The sequence below is a fragment of the Bombus huntii genome, chromosome 8 (genome assembly GCF_024542735.1).
Source record: "Bombus huntii isolate Logan2020A chromosome 8, iyBomHunt1.1, whole genome shotgun sequence".
Classification (NCBI taxonomy): domain Eukaryota; kingdom Metazoa; phylum Arthropoda; class Insecta; order Hymenoptera; family Apidae; genus Bombus; species Bombus huntii.
In genome coordinates, this window is record NC_066245.1 from 6825012 (window position 1) to 6844078 (window position 19067).

The window sequence follows — 19067 nt, forward strand, 5'->3', positions numbered from 1 at the left end:
TTAGGTGGTCAGCTGAGCAATTGAAAAATATAAAGAGAGGGTAGCCTAAGCTGAATCAGCTATCCAAGAGTACTTGGTATCACGGGTTTGGTCGAATAATCCATTATCTAAAATTGTTCGTTTATAATTAATTCATCGACGGAAAGATTGAAATCTATGATCACCATGGCCAATACCGATGTTGTTAAAGTTGCATATCCATTTTCTGATGAAACTAGCTGCAATGCGTACAATGAAAAGCTTCGGATATTATTGATTAGTAGATACGTCCTTCGAAATAATTAAACTATTGCATTTCATGGTTGATGCAACAGTTAAGTACATGTTAGAATTATAGATACGTTTCGATTTTTTTACATTCATAATTTATATTCTACTGGGCATAAATTCGTAATCATTTTGCTCGGTGTACCTATATTGAATGTACTGGTAATTTTATTATTAACTCAAATTATAAATTTATTATTATATAAACTAATCCTGCGAAAATATTCACAGTAATTTATTTTAATTCCTCTTTCAAGACTTCATCAATTTCCGATGAAAAGATGTTCAGAGATAGCAGAATTCTGAGTTGATATTTTTTCAAATTTTTTACTTTTGTAGAACACACAGCAGTTCCAAACTTTTGGACGTCCATGTATGCGTATGTATATTTGCCATTGATTTATTTTGTTTCAATTTGTTGCGTGATATGGAAATACTCAACTTTAATTATCAATATCGTAGAAATCGGAAAATGGATATGGTGTATCGAGTTGTACAAACTGGCTCGTTAAAAAGTTGAGTCCTCTCTTCTCGTAAAACCACCTTGCCGCTTATTTCGATAATAATTAAGTTTTACACGGGAAAACCCGTTTTTCTTTGGCCACGAGCAGCAAACCGTAAAAACGAGCCACGTTTCTGTTGTGTACTGGGCGTAACGAGGCGCAACGAGATGCAACGGTACAAAGTAACGAGAAAGAGTAACGCTGTCTTCGAGGTGCGCGTAAACTTCCGGTCGCGGAGGTGGCAGTGCATGATCGGTCGCACGACCTGACGAACAGTTTCGTGGCCATTTTTATCCATGAATTTCATTGTGATTTTTATGACTTTTCTGGTCGTGATGAAATCTACTTTCATTATTTTTCATTTCTTCCTGATTGGTTTTCGATTTTTAAATAGAGCTTTCGAATAACGTGACGAATGAGTCAGAGGTTATTACTACTATTTTGGAATAATTTATCTATCCTGTCGAAGAAAGCAGTATGAGTCTTTTTCCTATATGTATACAAGTAGATCACCTTTTTTTATATATAGTAATTAATTTTTCTATCTCTGATCTATAAAATCTGTCTGATCTAGAAATTGGTCAAAATTTGTGGTTAAAATTGTGTGGTATCTATAAAAATTTGGCATCAAGGATCAGGAAAATCATCGTCGTGCAAAGTCCAAAGCAGAGCTAACTCACCTGCATAACTTAAGCTTTTGGTTGTCATTCTTTCGTCAACTCGTTAATCTTGTTGAAATTTGCATTAATTGAGGACCGAGTACTAATTTTAAAAAGTACGCAATTAAAAGACGATTTATATTATAGAACGCATAATATGAAATCAACAGAACAACAGAAATTTTAAATATCCCCTTATTAATACGAGGTGGATTTTATTTCGAGCATTTCCTGCAACGAGCAACAACTCTGCAGGAAATATTCCGCATAGACTGAGGATATTCGTGAATCTTCGAGGCAGAATACGCGAGACTAACAACTCGTTATCGTCATCGAGAAATTTATAGGACTTTAAAAAGTTTAATCTTTCCTAAACGGTCGTGTTCGACGTGCTGGTGCGAGAAACGCGTTTCCTCGTAAGTGGTATGGTGTGCGCTCGTATTCCACGGGGAATTATCTGGCAAGTATCTTCGAACGAGCAAAGAACGTTTCATAATAAAACAAGGTCTCTTTGAAAAATTTCACTTCGCCAGACAAGATATTCTAAGGAATTATCAAGGCATTCGTCGCACGAACGATCGTAAAAGTGAAACACCTTGCACTCCTCTTCTGCGAGGTGATGAAATTATGCAAATATCGCGTCTCCGATTCGAAATAGTAGAAAATCTACCATTGAAAGAAAAATATTCTCACTTAACTGTTACATTATCGTCCATAAGGCCTTAGCTATCTTTATTTTGCGGGAAATATACAAAACATAAGTGAAGATTTTCTAACGTAATTTTTGCCATTGTTTCTATCTTACGTGGGTCTTTCATATATAGTAATTACTAACAATTAATAATATAGATATTGAAACAACAAAATATATTTTATAAAGTCTAGACAAAAATGAATTCGATGAAGGTATGAAGTATGACGATTCCAAGCGTGCCTTTAGAAACATATCGATAGATGAAATTGTCCAAAATCAGGAAAGTAGTCGTGGATATGTTACAGGTCATCCGAGAAGTCACATTAAAGGTAGACAGATTAAAGAAATTTGTTGTTAGATCATTTCGAATCGTAAACGGTATTGGTACTTAGCGTGATGAATATAAGTACATAAATATGTATACATGAACAAAATATTTAATAACTTTCGTAAATCTGTAATACATTCTATATTTCGACACGTCTGTAACACAAATTGCTAATCGTTATACTGAGAAATATTCATATTATTATAACAACGATATAAATCTTGTAATCTAATTTCATCCAGTGGCAAGATATTTAGCACGTGTCATCCGAAAGTCTTTCGCAAATGATTAATATCACTTCGGAAATTTTCGAGGCGAATCGCGAACCAAATTCCAAAGTAACATGAAAGAAGATTCACGGGAAAGTGAAAATTGGAGGAGAACTGGAAACGTTGGGAACGGTGAGTCGTCGGAGCGCACGTTTACGCGTTACCGGATCCCTTCAGCCGAGAGTTCACGAAGTGTCGCAACGCAGAAGGGAGGATTTGAATGTTAAGGATGCTCTGGGCGAGATTAGCGAAATCTTGGAGCCAAAGTGTACAACGATTTTCGGCTCTTAGCAGGCGTCGGTAATCTACGGGCAAGTCCGCTAGAAGAGACCGGAAGACTACGAAGAGGAGAAGAGTAGAAGACTCTTTGCGCTCTGGGAAGTCCAACTAAGTTTCAAACTAAGTTAGTAACGTAGATCCTATTAACTAGTAGGGTAATATGGGCCAAGAGTCTTATCGTGAAAATTATCTTCGCCTTATACGATTCTTTTTTAAACTCCACTTCTTAAGCTTTGCTTCTACCCTTTCTTTCTTTCTCTCTTTCTGCCCCCCCCCATCTCTTTCTCTCTGTCTCTTGTCTATTTTTCTTCATTCGTTCTTCTTTTCGGCCGAAGAAACGAAAGTTTCCTTTCCCTGAAAGGCAATCCAGAAATACGTTTTTCTTTGAGCTCCCTTTCGCGCATAAATTGAATAGACGCGATTTATCGCGAGTGACACCTGGTAATTGCGAATAGAAACACGATCTTCGACTTTTTTTCTTTCAGCCACTCTAGAAGCTAGGCAAGATTCTAGAAAGATTGAATGAGAACCGGTTGAAATTGACTGTAACATCGTCGCCCATAATTTAGTTTCCTGACACTTATATTCGAAATTGTACTTCGCCTGTACCGTTCTCTTGATACCTTCTTTTTCATTTTAAAGCTATAAAAGCAATGATTTTATACGCTTTCGGCTTGAACCAAGAACATGGAATAACGTTAAATTCGTTTTCGTGAAAATTGAATAAGCAATTTGTCGCAAGAGACTATGTCTACGTTTACGTTTATCCAGCATATTTCTAGCTCGCCCTTAAACGTACACAAAATTGGAAAATCCGAGTATGGTAATAGTTATGACGGTGGTGGCGTTCCACGCTAATTTAACGAAGCCCGGCTTCTTTGGTTTCAGGATTAATTAAAGCAGGCTTGTAGCTTCGGTTGCGGGACAGCGGCCGTTCCGCTCGCGTATATTTTATCGATTCTTGGTAATTCGGTCGAAACGTCCGAGGAAAAAGGGAGGAAACGCCAGCGAAAAAAAAAAGACGACTATGTTAGTCCACCGACTCTTTGCGATCCAATGAAACGGGGGCTTTCCAATCTTCGACCAATTAAGGATTCGATTGCCTCGCGGTTTAGCCAGCGAATTCCAGCGATTTCCGTTTCCACGTTTTCGGCTTCTAAAAGACGACGTTAATCGATGGTATACGATAATAGAATATTCTCGGGACGGTGGAACCGCGCTAGACGATCCGATAAATCGGAGTTTCTCGATTAATTCGCTATTCGAATTCGTATTGCCCGAGACCGCTGTACGTGTGTGTCGGTGTGTACGTATCGGACGAGTGTGAGTGCGGCAGTAGTGAAAAGCAAGTTTTTCAGGAACCCCCATGGTCGATGATAAATTCCGTCCGTTCTTCGGCTTCGTACTTTTGTGCACGCTCGGTGCCGGGGTCAGGACGATTCCGGTTGTCAGGTAGGATTCATGGTGACGCAGGTGGCGGACGAAAAAAGTGAATTTTCGGCGTGACATCGGTTATTCCGGTCGTGGCTCCGACGACATAAATCGTAAGCCACCGACTGCCGAGCAATCAATACCAAGTGTCTGGTCGCGTGTATTCCTACGCGCGTCGATATACGTATATATGCCTGTGTTACGCGTACGTACGCCTATGCGCGTGTCACGTTCGTATGTGGATCGCTCGACAATCAGACCTGCAGATCCCCGGAGATAAGACCGGGCAAAATGTAACCGGAGAGTCCATCATCTTCGATATGTTCGAGCTGGATATTCGCGAACCGATCGATGCACGACCTGCTCGCATCAGTCGCCGGAAAGTACAGACGATCTGATCGTAAACAAAGAACAGAATCACCTATGGCGAGCAACGCAATTCGCGCATTCTCGACAGCAAAACGCTCGTTCGACGTTATTTCTGTACGGTATTCGACGGGTGAAACAGATTTACGACGATCGAAACGTCTGGCGAGCTCATTTCGTAGTCATTCTTCCCCTTTTCATTAGTCTCCTCGAATCGTTTGGAGAAAATCGTCAGAAGTTCTCTCCTTACCCAGGACTTTCTTCTTTCTCTGGCACGCACCATGGGCGCCCAGCGTCTCCGTTTCCCGCCACTCGAGCAGAAACGCTGCCGCGGCACTCGCCACCCTCGCTCGCCGCTCTTTCCAGCCCTTCACCATCCTCTGTACCAGACCTCTCTCCCTCCCGAGACCCTTCACATCCAGCGTCGTCGACGCCGTTACCACGACTAACACCCTCTTTTCCTCTCTTCTATTCCACACCCTCTCTCGGACTTGCAGTCACTACTAGTCATTTCAGGGGCCACCACTCGCGCTATCGAGCACGGCTGAAGCGCGTCTGAAACCTCGCCGACGTCTGCGAGGTTTTTTACGATTGCATCGAGAAAAAGTAGAAAACTCTTGTTCTTTCTCTCTCTCCCTTGATCCACCCTCGCGCTGGTACGCGCCTCGAGCGCGCCGCTAAACGCGACGGTAAACGTCAAGGGCAACCGGTTACGGAGGGGCGTCGAACGAAGTACAGGCTGTTTTGTAATTGGAAGATTATTAAGCTGCCACGCTTGTCCGACACAATACGAATTCTCTACTTTCTTTCTCTTCGTTCTTTCTCTTCATTTCGGCTGACTTTTTCGCATGATAGCGCAAGATGCGGCGCCACGTTGCATTTCGTTAATTGAAACGCGCGAAGAACGTTATCAATCGGAAAGATGAAGGTGTCCCGGAGCAACGCCAACGGAATAAACTACCACGTTGATTCTGGAAGGCGTACGAGAAAGTCTACTTGGCTCGCTGTTAATTGAGATGAAATCGCGCCGTTTCTCTGACATCTCCACGAACCCAGGCACACTCGCAGCTTCTTACAACTCTACAACCGTGTAATTTCATTCGGCGACTGACGTTTGATACAGGCCATGCCGAAACGAGCAAAGTTTTTTCATTCGTATTGGAGTTCGACCACCTCCGTTTGGTGAACACGCTCGCGCAAACGTTATCAAAACTCGTAGTTTATTCTTGCTGAAAGCACTTCTGGTTAATCCGTTCCATATCCCTAAGCTTTTTCGTTTCGCGACTGGACCACCGACCGAAAGCTCTTCGAATTTTTAATGTGGCTTATTTTACAGAGAGTAAATGCTTTGTAAATCCGCTTTTCGCCAAATCGCCGTTTAAACTGTTCGCTTCGCGTCGTTCCATGAATCCAGTATTTAGAGTCGTACAATTGGATGATAAAATTCTTTTTCTTTCTCTTCCATTCTCTCTCCCCCTCCTCTCACTCTCTCTTTATTTTCTACGTTTTTTAAACGAACTTCTCTATCAAAAAGTTCGCCGGAAAGCCTCTGTCGAGTGTATTTCTTCGATCGACCATCGAATGGCTAGTGCAGCGGGTGTGCGTCTTCATCGACGAGAAAAGAATCCGGACGAAAGAAGGAAATGCTGTAGGTTTTTCAAGATCCTCTCGTCAGCCTCTTCGTCGACCCTTTTACATCCACTCATTTCCGGCATGCTGGTCTTTGCCAGTCGTTTCATGGACGAGAACCTGGTGCTCGAAACCGAACCCTGTATATACAGGGATTCGCGCGATTGCAACGGTACGCGTAAGTCGCTCGCGTCACTACTCTCGTTATTAGCCGAAGGATTTAACGGTCGCATGGAAAAATCGTGGCCCGCTCGAAGAAAGATGAAAGGAGAGAAGAACAGACGAGAAGAACACGGAGTAGAGTAGTCCAGTGGATAGACGATGATGGGATAAGGGAAGAGGGACGTTGTCTGTTTCGCGAGGGCCGTTCGAAAGTTCGGGAACCCGCGTAATCCAGCGGGCGTTCGCTGAATGGCGTAATCGGGACTCGTTTGAATTTAAAATGCCCTCCCTGTGAATGTTTTTCCCCTCTTTCCGGAATGCACGCTAAAAGGACCAACGACCTATTTGCCAGTCTTGACGAGGGAAAAGGGAGAGAGAGAGAGAGAGAGAGAGAGAGAGAGAAAAGGGGGTGGAGAGAGATGGTTTGGATCGTAGAAACCTGCTGAAGCTTCCGACATTCTCTTCCGCGCCTTCACTCCGGCCAACGTTATCTCTCCTCATCGCTATTAAAGTAACCACCGGTTACAGGCGGCGCGATTTGAATACTAGGATACGTTTAAAAGTTTACGCTCACCGAAGGTAGGTCTCTACCGAAAGCGGGACAAAGGGGATACGCGAGGAGAAAACCCTGTCGGGGGGTGGCCGAAGGGAGGAGAAAAAAGTTATGGGACGAAAACAACGTCGATCGGTTTCGAGGGCCTGCCGGGGCGAGATCGAAGCATCGATATGATTGCAATTTGCATCTAAATTGCGTCCCTTTTTTTCTCTCTGACGTTTTTCGAGGAATACGCTACGAATTTTCCTGCGACCAACTATCTCGCTACACCGAGAGTTCTGCATGTTGGTTAACACGATACGGAACCGGTATATATGTATTCCCATTGCATTTTGTACTTTGAAAGCGAGAAGTGTGTACGCTATTTCCGAGTATATCGATTATAAATAATAGAAAACGTACGCTCGATCCGGAGTCGTGTGTTGAAACATGCTTCGTCGAAAACATACGTCGACAAACGAACGAAAAATTGATGCCACGTCGCGCTAATAAAACGTTCGCCAAAACAATTTCGCTAGATCGTCCAGCGATCGTTTTACGCGTCGAGTACACCTTCTTTATATTCCGCCAACATTCGTCCCCGGAGCGACTTCCCGCGTGGCCGATAAGATTCTTCGTTTTATAACTCGACGAGGAATCGAGAGACCAAACTTAATACTTCCGGCAAACCGATATACGAACCGTTGCGAACTTTCTGTCATCTAGTTGACCTCTCGGACTATCGAACGGGACGCACCGTCGCATGTCTATATTCAGTCGTATTTACGGCTAAACTGCTCGTAAACACGAGGAAGCCGCTCGTAAAGCAGCCAGTTATTCGCGATTTCGATCACTGGATTCTCTACTCTTCGAATCTGCTCGACCATACGCGTGCACGCGAGTTCCGTTTTCTACGTGTCGTTCGAGGATTGGAAGGTTGTTCAGAGACATCTACGTTATAGATCAGGTGCGTTTTATCGCGGCTACATCAGCTGCGTCCGCTTCGCAACTTCGTGGTATTCAATTTGCAACACGCTCGAGTGGAACGCAATCGAGGTTACTTTGCTATGGTAGAAAATGACCGCTGTCGACACACATTGCGAGTAAGTTAGTCGAGCGTTTCTCAGATTATTCGCGATAAACGTTCGTTTTATTTACATTAAAGCGTATAAAGTAGAGTCGACCTTTGTTTCCATACGTAGACGTTTGTTGGAGACGTATTCGAAACGTATAGAAATACATACGTAATATTATAGTATACATAACAAATATAAGTTAAAGTTACGTAGGTTACTTTATGTTATAAAGGCTAATTTATATCGTAGACAGATTGTAGGAAGAAAGTTCGACCGATATTCCGCGTAATTACATAATTGAGATTCGCTTTAGGAACACTCGAGACAGAATATTACGTAATTTCCATACTAGCTTGTGCATCATGCTATTAAGCATCGCTTTAAAACCGTCGAACGTAAATTCCTCGGGCTCGTTTTTCATAGATCGGCCGTTATACGAGAACGGAGCGTCACCTGAACGGTATAACGTTCCGAGGAGACCCAATACGTTACGTTTCGCATATTATAAACATATCGCGACACGTTTCCTCCTGCTCTCTATTAATATCTCGTCCGTACGATATCTCTTGATAATTTCGCCATAACATCGTCGAATAAACAAACGCATGCTTTTTCAAAGTTTTCGTAAGATCAGCAGGATAAGAAGATCCATTGGTAACGGGTTACGGCTTTCGAAATGAGTAAATCACGAGGAGCCTCCGGTGAAAATAATCGACGCCCGACGATCGGCAGAGAACTTGTTCTCGAAACAGCTGTTCTCGCGACGCGAACGACGTTCGTGCTCGTTGCTGGAAAACTCATGGAGTTTCTTCCCTCCCGAAGAAGGAAAAAGGCCCGAGGGTGGCGAGAGAGAAACGGAGGTTGGTTAACTCGTCGAGGTCAGCCCCTTTTCCCTATGAAAGACAACCCTTCGATAAATCTACCACGAAAGACCTTTGACTTAACACGGTGTTAGCCGGCTGGAGAGAGGAGAGTGTACAGTCAACGCGAAAATCCAACCCCTGCGGCCCTGTCTAGACGCTTACCCCTCTATTATTGATCCTGCCGCGGCAATGGGATGAAAATCCCATTGACGTAAAGCGTCGAATTTGTGGGAATTTCTAACACGGTGGATAGAATACACAAACCGCGGGATTTCGCGAATTCCGCGGCTTGGACGAACAACCCTCTTTACAATGCCAGATTTTCTACGTTTATACATTTATTCGTTTATTTATCTATTTATCTGTTTGTTTCTTCTCTGTTCTAGCCGGTGGTCAATTTCCTTTGTACGCGAATTCGTCCAACCTGAGACCTCAAAGAACACTTTGTATCCGTACACCCTCCTTGCAGCGCAATCTCGCGATGATCGCCTCGAGCGTCGCTCGGTTTACGAACTTTACCCTGGACGATGAAAGACCCCGACATGGAGTTAACGAGCAACTTCTTGATGGAATTTTGCGTGTTTTTAAGAAAAGACCAAGGTAAGGGTAGCTCGGGCTAGTTTCTTTTGCCCGTTACGAGGGTTGAATCTAAAAAGGTAGAATCGGAGCCCGAGGTCCCACCTGTTTGATGCGTTCCTTGAAACGACCTGGGCGGGATGGAAACCTACACAGGGACTTGGTTTACGATTATTGTCCGTTTCGAATTGGCGCCATCGGCTCTGCCATTTGTTAGTTACTTTATCGTGCTTTAGTATGCTTCTTTTCTTTTTTTTTTCTTTTTTTTTTTTTTTGAATACAGGAAGGACGTTCGATCTCTGTATTCTTATCTGATCTTCGTATTTCCCATTTATATTTACAAATTTTTGCGTTATGTTCAATATTCTTTCAAGAAAGAAATAAAAGTAGGATTCACGGAGGAGGCCAATTCGGGATACGTTTACGTATCCGTCATTCGATAAATTCGAAGGTAGCGACGTTTACTACACAACAACCAACCATCCGAGTCGCGGAAGTTACGTCGTCGGAAAGAAAAACGAGAAACCTTTCGGTGTTTGTTCCCGCCGCGCGGTCGGGCGCGAATTCGTTTCAAACTCCGAAATTTATCGTCGTTTTAACGACGAACCTCTTACTCGAAGATTCCGCGCATGTGTCGCGTATTTAATCCTCGAGGAGCATCGTTGTCGTCGCTCGAATCGCACCGAGGATACATTTCCTTGATATATCATCTCGTGAAACGGAGCAACGTTGTCGGCCATTATCGTTGGCCATTATGGTCGAGCAAGTTGTCAGGGCTAATCGACGCCTCTTCGTAGCCGACGATCGTTTTGTAACGGTGGCGCGTCCGCAACAGAGGCACGGCGAAATCGCGCGTACGCGCGAGAGAGGAGATTTGTTTCGAAAGGTCGGTTGACAGGGCCGCCCCGTTGCCCCGTTGGGAAATGGGATCTCGATTGAATGGAAATGACGTTCGTACCAGACACGTGTATGCCGCGCGGAATGCACGTGAATAGTACTAATCGGTGTCTATAGCAAACGGCCGCGGCTACGTGTTCCCTTCGTGGAGTGTTAATTTCGGAAACAACATTCAGCATGCCCTTACACCTTGTTCTACAGCTACTAAAGCCTGCTTGATAACGATAATGCCGTCGGTTTTCGACAGTAATACGATTTCACTGATAACCCTATATTATACGTTGTATCCTCGTTTGTGATTCCTCCGCTATGGTTCCTGGTCATCGAATTAGAATCACGTTCGAAAACTGCAATTTTCTAATCGCGATATCACGTCACATAAGTGGTAAATTCTCCTTGAGTATCTAAATTGTTGTTAAATATATGGACGACGCATATATGGAAATTATTTAATTTGTCTAATTTATTGTTATACCATCTCGTTAAAGAATATCATTGCAGTGTCAATTCATCCTGATTCAATGAGAATAGAAATTTCTCTCTCTGCCACCGATATTTTTTTTTTAATTATTTAATTTGTACTTTACAATTTGTCCAGCTGGATATTCGATAAATTTTTCTAGCTTAATTGCCAAATAACATGTGGATGGCTACCCCCAGCGGGATACCATCTTCCAGTTTGTCTATTTTATTTCTTTAGTGAGGTCAGTGGGCTGTTTTCCCTTTAGTCTTCTTCTGTTACCTATATTATCCAATTTAAAAATACAAGTTTTGTTCCTTAAGGTTTTTTTTATTATTATTTAATTTGTACTTTACAATTTGTCCAGCTGGATATTCGGTAAATTTTTCTAGCTTAATTGCCAAATAACATGTGGATGGCTACCCCCAGCGGGATACCATCTTCCAGTTTGTCTATTTTATTTCTTTAGTGATTCTCAACGCGAGAATTGATTGTAATTTCAACAAATAAATAAAAAAAAAAATTTCTTTAGTGAGGTCAGTGGGCTGTTTTCCCTTTAGTCTTCTTCTGCTACCGATATTACCCAATTTAAAGATACAAGTTTTGTTCGTCAAGGTTTTTTTTATTATTTAATTTCTACTTTATAATTTGTCCAGCTAGACGTTTGTTAAATTTTTTTAACTTAATCGTCAAGGTGATGAGAATTAGCGAAAAGTGTGAAACTGGCAAGCATAAATAATGCGTATCTGTAATACTTTAGTAATCCATAAACTTTATCATTAGAATTCGTTCGTGTTTCTTAATTTAAAAAATTGAAAAGTAGCGGAAATTTTCAATGATCCTAATTTGATAATCGGAGGTTATACCAAAACAATTTGAATCAAAATGATCTGTTAATAGATCAGCAAATTTTACTTGTCACAATTGCAACATTTTGACTTCAGGAGCATATAAAATGTTCTTCTATAACGTTTAAAGATAACAAGAAATTATATTTTCACACGGAAAATTCTTTCTCTCGTAATAATTTTAAAAAAGATCTACTTAATAATAATACTTGCTGATAGTATAAAGATGTAATTACTATTCTCACTGAGATAGTAATTGGTATATTTGATAGAACTAAATGAAACGCTGGTATTTCTAGTATTAACGACGATTGATTCGCGACCCAGAGATATTTCTTGAAGGAAATTTCTTCTGCTTCTTGAAATCTCTGGTTCATATACTTACAGAATATTATATAACGCTCAGCTAGGAGCTTGGCGCCCTAGTGTACGAAGGACATCCACGGCTCGCTGCACATTCTCGAATGACACTTTGGGGAAACAACCTCGAGACTCCACGTGTTTCTTCATAAATCAGCCCGATAATTCTTTCAACGCTACTTTCCTTCGACCGTCGAATAGCCTTGGTAAAATTCCTGGAATGTCTGAGCCATTGTAATCGAAAGCCTGTGACGCTAAACGGGCAAGCAAAAGTTTCAACCCAGCTCGATACTTTTCGAAGAATCCGAGGTTTCGTCCGGCGATTCGACGAAGCGCAGATCGAAATCGATGTCGATGCAATCGGGGTGCAGAGTTTCCAATTGGCTACTCGATCAATTTCTAAAGCTTCCCTGAAGCCAATGGGACGTCGTTCAAAAACGTAGCTCGCGCTATTTGAAGACGATAACTTGTCTGTTAAAAAGAAAATCTGATGGAAGTTGTAGGTTCGAGCAACGTTCGGAATAACGTTCGCGGATATTTTTCAACAGGAAGAATTTGCAATTAAAGAAAAGAATTGAAGTAACTCGAGCTATTTGCCAATAAACATCGAAACGAATAAAATTACGTAGAGTTCTTGCCGAATGTGCTCTCGAGATAACGAATACTTAAACATTGCCGTGTAACAGGTACATCGGCCGAAGACTCTTACCCCCCTAAGGTTCGGTTTCTCGGCTTGGCGCATTATCGAGTTGCGGTTAACACGCACAGACAATGTAACGCAGTTAGTAACGTCAATATTAATTTGTGCCGATGTGCAATTTGATTACGGCACCAGGGTGTTCGGTTAACACGCTATAATAGCGGGTTGCATTAATATCCACGCCCAGTCGTAAGATCCCCCTCTTCCCTCAGCTCGCTGACAAACACGAGAACGAGAGCGTGCAACGTAATTTTTAGCTTGGCAGGCCGGGCCCGGTTCACCGTTGCTATTTGCATAATTCTCTTCGCCGCAATACACAACCTTCTTCTGCTAGCAATACACCGGTCCGCGACGATCCTCCAGGTTTGGAAAGAGGTTGTCCATGACAGCGGAAGAAGCGAAAAGTATGACGAAAATTTTTCATCGTTTTAAAGAGGACTTGGCGATGTCAACGGTACAACAACGAAGGGATCGTTCTCGTTGATACTCGAGCTATTCGTTAAAAGTTTTTCGTTGTCGTACTTTCGTGGCCTCGTTTTAATTTCGTTTTACCGCTGAGATCGTCGAATGGGAGGTTTGTTCGAACGCGTGCTCAAACGTGTCAAAGTTCGAGAAGCTCGTCGGAAGGTAGAAGTAGTTGGAAAAGTGTACGTTAAAATTCACTTAGCCGCGACTCGCGTTATGCAATTCGCACGATTTCGCCCGACTTCCTCGTCCCGGTTACGTCCTCTTCCGTCTAGTCGCGACCGCTCGTTAAACATTCCTCGCGCGTCCTCGCGTCACGTACTTCGCTTGCTATCTTTGCCGATGCATCCGTGGAACACCTTCCGAGCGAGATTCCTTGTAAAACATCAGCCCAGCCGCTCGTTCGCCACCGTCTTTCCCTTTTATCTAACGGCTCGACTGTGTTTAAATGGATCCCCTTGCTCTCTGGTTTTGCAAAGTGCAGCCGAAGACGTGGCATCGGTAAACAGGGTGATAAGGGATGAGAAAAGCAGCGGGAAAGATCAATCGTTACGAAACAAGTAAAAGTCGCAAAAACAAAAGACATCGTCTTATTTAGTCAGCGGACGAAGATTTCTCGCAATAGCGAAATTTATAAGGTAAGATCCTCGTGATAAATCCGTACTTCTTTATTTTTCTTGATCCCATTTTCGTTCCTCGTTGCTTGGTATCGGTCTTCCTGTCGGTATTTTTTCAAGCACCGCGTGCCAGGATAAATACGGAGAGAATAGTCTACGGCCTTCTACGTACGTGGGTGAACGTAGTAAGAAATCAGGACGCAGCTGTTACGGTGTCACGTTACACTGAAAACCTTTGGCGTTTTCGGTGGGTTCTGATTCTCTGTCCTCTGTCATTCGATTGCCACATAACGAACGATAAACGAAAGATGGAGAAAGGATCGATGGGAAAAATTGGGCCACGCGTTTTCCATACAAGGTTTCCGTTTGTTCGTACAGTCGGTTCGTTTAATGCCCTTATCTAAATGCTAACTACTTTTAATCTCGACCAGTTTCCACGAAGGGCGAAACTACGAACGCCGGATATTGGCTTCGTACCGGTAACCAATGGTTCTCACGCAACTGCGGTTTCACACGATATTGGAAACGGGCATAAGCCTGTAAAGGAGCCGGTCGTAGCGGCACGGATACGTTCGTATCGGGGAACTCGCTGTTAAACAATGCAAACGGACTGCTTCCAATTGAGCGGAAGCCGCTAGGAAAAATTGATTTATTCAGGATGGACGATTTATCGGCGATGCTGGGCTTCGAGACACGCTCGAATAGAGACACGTTGCTTTCACCAGTGTTATACGTGTTCTTTATATTGGAATGAATTTGTTTGTCCGGCGAAAATTTACGCGGTGTTACGTTCTCGTTACTCATCGCTCTTGGATAATTTACACGGTGTAATTCCTCTTCGATATTCATGAAAAGGAGTTATCCGTCGTTGATCGGCAGGAGAATGCTTTCTAATTATGCGTTCGCGATTTGACGCGATTACAATCGAAGAAATTGATCTTTAGACCAGCAGTCGATGATCGGATGCTACATTTTGAATGCTAAATTATTCAGCAAACCAGTTTAGGAAAAATTGCTTCGAAGATAAATGCAGCAGATTATAAATACATATATCGGTGCATTCCGGAGCAAATTGCCGTTAAAACGACTGACACGATCGCGGTGAATTGTTCGTAGAAATTAAAAAGGCCACGAAATTTGGCAGGTCGCCAAGATTAATTATTGAGAAACATTATCGTCGAGGCGGAAAGAATTCACAGACATTTAACCGGAATATTACGCAGGCTGTTTAATGGCGGAATAATGCAACCTTTTGTTGCCTGGGTTATTATAATGATTGAGGACACGTTAGCTATTTTACCTCTGCTGGTTTTTTAATTGTACGTCGTAATGAAGCATTGGGCGTGACGCGTAATAAAAGCCAGGACAGACGTATCACGTAACACGAGAAAGATACGTAAAAATTTATGAACGACGCGGGAGCAGAGAGTTTGGCGTCTGTGTTTCTCGTGGGATTTCGCGCGCTCCCAACGTAGATTTTCACGTTCCACCGGTCTTATCTGACGATCGTAATTCATTGTGACCGTTCTCGATGATAAGGTTAAGCTAATTAGGGCATTTATCGTTGAGTCCGGGATAATTATGGGGTTCATGCGGTTCATGGGGCGCAGTACGAAAGAAACGGAGGCGCGTTATCTTATCGAGGGTGGATTTGTCGCGAGTTTGTCCGATGTATCTCGGTCACGAGCTTCTTTCGTTTCGCTTGTGGCCTCCATCGAGTTTCCATTAAACGACGCGGCGCCCAATTACGAGCGTCTTCCTGGCTATCGCAACAGAAATAAACGATCGGTGTTTCGTTTGTACAACGCCGCGCACGCGTGTTGCGTTAATTAATGATACTCTTATTTTTTTTGCCGATCGCCGCTGCACAGTTTAATTACGGCATTCATAGACTGTCGTAATTAAACTACGCGCGATCAAACATTATACGAGCCTGACCAGCGTCTTCTCCAGCTAGAGATACCTTCGGTAGCCGCGTTATTTGTCATTCTGCAAGTAGAAAATTATCATTTCACGGCTAATAAATTCCGCAGCTTCGAGTATGCCTTGGAGAACGAGTCGATTCCCTCGTATTAATTTTTCAAGCTGACTCAAAGAATTTAACGTGGGTGTTCTCATTAATAGCGGAAAACGCGTACATCAGCCGCGATCGATATTATCAAGCTTCCTATCGATAATATCGGAGCAGCAGTCTTTCTATCGGTACGTTAGGATACCTCGCCGATGATTCTGTGATTTCAATTTGTCGATCGCCCGTCTATCATCCGTAGAACACCCATGGAGAGTCCGAGGCTAGCCAACAGAGAATCGAATAGCCCGTTTCGCGACTCACAGCCATTTATATTCAGCCGACGCCAATGTCGAAAAGAAACAAGTTGGATCGTTGGCGAGATCAGAGCACGCTCGAGGCCATAATTCTCAGCTGCCCCTCGCGACGTTTCCACGTCCGTACGCAGAAATAGAAGTTCGGGTAAGTTCAGGGTCGTAGCCACGGTCTATGCCCAGACCTATCCCTATGCAAAGTTTAAACGATACGCGATACTCGGAGCGTCGGATCGAGCTCACAGTCGCATTTAACTTTCTCTCCCGTGTATATACTCCTTGGCTTAAAGAAACCTACTCACACGCGCCCCACATAGAACACATGTGTTCACACAGACACGACCGGAGTCCATCTTCTGTCTGAAGAACATCGTCACATCCGTCGCATCTGTGCATCACCATTCACTTCTCTTTTTTTCGGGGTCTTTCCTCTTCCCTTGTCTCGCACCCCACCCACTTACCACCACATGACGCCCTTCTCTCGTGCCACGACCCCGTACCCTTAAACGTTCCATCAGCGCGGTCCGTACAGGTCCGTACAAAAGAGAGGCTCCCGCCACTCGACATTGAAAGGAGCTACCAATAAAGAAGGAAGGACATGGTTCAGCGAGCCCTTGCTCGCGCCCTCGCGGTGTTAATGCTTTTTATGGACCTTGACGCGCCTAGTCACCTCCCGTTGCACCTGCAATATGCACTCTCAATGGGGAATTCACGGTCCCTCCCTCGCCTCCTCTCTTTTTTTTTTCTCTTTTCAAGAACACCCATCCTCTCTCTATCATCGTACTCCCTTTTGGGGTCTCGATGCGTGCATGCTTCTTTTTCGTTAATATTTACGCGCGTCTCTCGTTGGCTGAATTTTCTCTTTTTCAGACGCCGCGTTCCACCCTCGGTAGTTGGGTTCGTGACGAGTTAATTAGCAGCGGATGCGCATTGAATCCGCAAGGTTCTCGTACCGCTAGATTTATTACGTATTCGACTACTTTAATCGCTTTTTCTGCTGGTCAATACGAATAGATACGTTCTTTTTAAAGCCAATAGAGCGGACTAGACCCTGGATCCTTTCGTGGATAATGTTCTTGTTCCGTGTATTTCGAACTGTATTGTAAATTGACGTGAATTAAGCGGCGTTAGAACGGCCGAAGGCGGAACGTTTAATGCATTCTTCGTTGATTTATTCGCGTTGATTAGGAATTTCACACCGGCGACTTTATCTAGCAATTACTCTTTGTTACCGAAGCAAATATTTCACTGGCGAAGTTTCAAGCGGCCGCGATAAATAGGGAGCGAAATGAAAAAGCACGAAAGTTTGATGACACGGTTAGCTCGGTGCTACCTTTGAAAGTAAGTTAGCACGAACAGACTATAGAGAAGGCAGAGCGGGGTACGGTGAGGCGGCCAGAAATTTTAACAGGCCGGCAACCCGGTAGACATCCGCTTTCATGAAAATGAATACGCGACGTCCATTCGCTGTGAACGCGAGCGAGCCTTCAGCTTTCAGCCGTATTCGATTTATTTACATTAAACTCGGGCTTGTACATAAATTTGTCCTTTTTGGTTGTCTTTCCTTCTTTTTTCCTCTCTGTCTCTCTTTTTTTATGTTTGTTTTCCTCTCCTTTTTTCGTTTCATTTTTTATTTCGTTAAAACTCTGTGCGCCATAAATGACGCATCGCGTAAACGTCAGTCAAGTGGCGCGTAGACACAAGCCGAAATATAAGCGCGATATCATTTCCCCTTCGACACGGGTGCAATTTAATATTTCAACGATGCAACTAGTAGGCATCTCGTTCCGTGCAAATGAATTCGTCGGCCTCTCGCCGCGATCCGGAACATCGGTTTAAATTTTAACCATCCTCTCTCCCTTCGCGTTTCCCAAAGCTCTCGTGTTTTATTTCGTTCGAGCTGCCAAGCAGAATAGAGATTGGGCGGAGTAAAAAAAGAAAGAAAAAGAACAAATGAGCGAAAAAGGGAATCGGCCGAGGCCGCCTTTGATAGCAATTTTTCGCTTCCATAGTCCTCCATGAGAGCCTTCGTTTCCTGTACAACGCGTACTCCGCACGTTCTAGCTTTTCTACCGGGTAATTCGACTTTTTGATTTCTCTTCGGTCTTGTGCTCGCTGTCCAGGCACAATTTGCCCCGATACCTTTAATTTTCCCTCGGTTGTTATTATTTTGTGAAAGGATTTCGGGTAAGTTAGACCTTTGAAAATATCACCGGACGAAAGGAAAGGCGTCGTAGCGAGAAGCTGTGAGAAAACGTCAACGAAATATTATACCCGCGTGAAAATAACGGCGCAATATCGCAGCCGGCAACTGCTTGATATTTTAACAGAACATCTAGTAGATGTCCGGCCACACGAGAATGAATGCGCAGTCCTGCTGGCAAGTACCGTGGCCATGAAGAGCACGCTGTTTCGTGCCAGTTCATGGCACTTTTTGCACCGACCGTTACCCTCTCCAGGCTTCGTACGATCAACCAAGCCAGCCCGAATTGTCGTAAACGCTGGTTACGCTATTACGTTTATTAGTACTTTTATCGTCGTCGTCGTTACCATTGATAACATTTTTCTGGCTCCCGAGATGAATTATTTCTACTTGCATCTTTTTTCGAACGTATTATGATATTCAGAAAAAATTTATAGATACTAATCGAGGTGTAAAGTTAAGAGAGAATTTAGTTTTTTTTTTTTTTTTTTTGGAGCGAAGGGGGATCAGTTGATCCATTTACTTTGACGATGGCTTTCAAAAGGTAACGTTCATCGG